Here is a 3,027-nt window from a genome sequence, read left to right on the forward strand (position 1 = left end):
TATTTATCGTAGCAATGAGGTCTCTCCAAGTTGCCCAGGCTGGTCTCGAATTCATGGGCTCGGCCTCCCAACGTGCTGGGATTCTAGGCATGAGCCACCATGCCTGGCCAAGTTTGCCATTAACTTTAATCACAAGGCACAGCAGTACTAAGAGATATTCTAAGGGATGTCCTGTATTCCACACATACTCTTCCTTACCTCCATTGTGTGGTTAACAGCCTAATTTGTCCTTGATAACTAAGAGCAATTTCAGTACAGTAGTGCCCTTTTTTGCCTGTTTATTCAGAGGCATGAAAAGCTCAAAGTGGCCCAGTGACAGTCCTAACTTCCAATTCAATGGAATATTTTTTTGTCTTATGGTTGAAGCATTCTTCCCTTTGAAACTAAGATGTCTAGACCAGCAGATCAAAAGGTCACAGGAACTGGAAGCAAAAATTTTGCTAGTGAAACACTAGGAGTAATAGTGAGTGGTGCCACTCCCACTTTCACCCCTTGATTCCTAGAGTCATGAATTCTGGCTATAGGAAAAACAGTGTAATATATTGGGTGTTGATTTAGAGTACTATATACAACCTCCTGGAGAACATTACCCAAGTCCTGTTAGTTAATGCCCCCTAGATGGTACTGTAATTGAATCTTCAAAGCGTCATTCCACTATTTTTTCAAACTATCTGTTTCGGGATGGTAGAGAACATGGTAAAATCAGTGAATTCCATGAGCATGGGCCCATTGCCACACATTATTTGCTGTAAAGTGAATTCCTTCACCAGATGCAACACTATGTGGAATACCATGATGGTAGATAAGGCATTCTGTAAGTACATGGTAGTTTTGGAAGAAGCATTGCATACAGGGAAGGCAAATCCATATTCAGAGTAAGTGTCTGTTCCAGCAAAAACAAAACACTGCCCCCTTTCATGATGTAAATGATTCCAATGTAATCAACCTGCCACCTGGTTCACTCCAGAGAGTGGTACTAATTGAAAACTCAGTGTTGGGCAACCACTTCAGGTCCCCTCCCACTGTGGGAACTTTTCTATCATCTCAATAAATCCTGCTTTAGAAAGAGAGAAAGAGAGAGAGAAAGAGAAAGAGAGAAAGAAAGGAAGGAAGGAAGAGAAAGAAAGAAAGAAAAAGAAAGAAAGAAAGAAAAAGAAAGAAAAGAAAGAAAGAAAGAAAGAAAGAAAGAAAGAAAGAAAGAAAGAAAGAAAGAAAGAAAGAAAAGGAAAACTCAATGTTTGTCTCTACCATCAGTAGATTGGGTACTCAGCAGTAGTGATAACTAGGTCAGTCTTGATGCATGGAATTCAGTGTTTCTGAGTCCACACATAACCTCCACCCCACCATAATAGACACTTTTATTCATGAGCACATTGGGCAATGACAAGAGTGGCTAGGGAATGAGACAGACTGGTATCTACAGAATGGGTCATCCTATCTACTTGATTATTAAGCCCCTCCTCTGCTGAGATGGCATTTTGGTGAGCATTCACATGTGACACAAATATTGTCATGTCTTTTGCCCACTTAGAGATATCTGTCTACACACTTTTCTTCCTCATCACCAATTTTTTAATCATATTCCTTCCTGGTCATTGACCACTGAGTCAAATCATTGCCCACAGCTCATGAATTGCTGTAGTCTTGTACCTTTGGCCATTTCTCCTTCCAAGAAAAAAGAACAACTGGGCGTATTGCTCAAAATTTTGCCCCATGGAAGGATTTACCTTTAGCACTATTCTTCAGGGATGTCTCCAAAAGAGACTGTAGTATTGCAATGGTCCACTTTCAAGTGCTGCCTATGTATTACTCAGATCCACCTGTAAACCAGGCCCAGGTTTACTCTTACTCAGTCAACTGATTGTAGGGAACTCCACCTGAGGCCACAGGTGTGAACTGGAAGAAAAAAGATAATGTGGCCAAAGTGGGAGTTATGAATATTTGGGCCACTTCCTCATGTAATTTACTTGTGTCTTCAGATCCTGCCCAAAATTGATCTCATATATACAACTTCATTTTGGGAGGGAGGACAGTTTTTATGGTTTTATTTAAACACAAAACGTGCACAGGAGCTGTCTATTCATTTTCTTCACTGCGCAGGCTGGCATTAAGATGGGCGATTCTGAAGGCCAGCTGAGCTGCTCTTTCCACAATAGCTTTGCGGTTCTTGGAGGAAACGTTGTGAGCAATCTCAGCACAGTAAGATTTGTGGCACATGAGCAGCACTTCCAGCTCCTTGACACCGTGGACCAGAAACTTCCAGAAGCCACTGGGCAACATGTGCTTTGTTTTCTTGTTACTCCCATAGCCAATGCTGGGCATCAAGATCTGGCCCTTGAATTTTCTATGCACTCTGCTGTCAATATACCTGGGTTTACACCAGTTATGCTTAATCTTGACATATTAGTCTGACTGGTGCCAGATGAACTTCTTGGTCCTCTTGTTGACAATCTTGGGCCTCATCAGGGGTCTGAGAGCAGTCATGATGTCTGTAAAATGGAGATGACACTGAAGTCTGAATGCTTGCACACTGCCAGGTAGGAGATGGCTGCCAACTTTGTAGGTGGCACCGAGGAAGAGAGGGGAAGGTCCATATAACCACTTTCATTTGATGATAGAATACTGCTGTGCCTGACCAATTTTGTGGCTTTGTGGGCCAGACAATACCCAGTTCATAATTGACAGTTAGGTCACAATTAACTTGGTGGTGCATGGTTAAGCATTTTGTCTCTACTAAGATGTAGTAACAAGCCACGTGCTGTTTCTCGAAAGGAGAGTAGTCATACATAGAGAGTGGCAGGGCTTTGCTATGAAGATTCTGTACTGAGATTCACCTATAGGGACCTGCCAAAGGCTTCAAATTTCCACTGACATTTCTAGCAGCTCTTTAGTCACTAAGTAAATGGCTGTAGTAGCACACCCAAATGAGGAATATGTTGTCTTCAAAAACCAAAGAGTCCTAGTTGGTGCTCTGTCTCATTTTGGGTTGTAGGAAGGTCCAGAAATGGTCCTTCACCTTAAAGGGAT

The 3,027-nt window shown here is 42.1% G+C and overlaps 1 pseudogene; it reads right to left on the minus strand.

The window, feature by feature from the left end:
* Positions 1 to 2,076: 2,076 nt before the first annotated feature.
* Positions 2,077 to 2,484, minus strand: LOC103274777 (annotated as a pseudogene).
* Positions 2,485 to 3,027: the final 543 nt, after the last annotated feature.

This window comes from Carlito syrichta, unplaced genomic scaffold, assembly GCF_000164805.1.
Source record: "Carlito syrichta isolate Samal-C Ts95f unplaced genomic scaffold, Tarsius_syrichta-2.0.1 Scaffold314876, whole genome shotgun sequence".
Taxonomy (NCBI): Eukaryota; Metazoa; Chordata; class Mammalia; order Primates; family Tarsiidae; genus Carlito; species Carlito syrichta.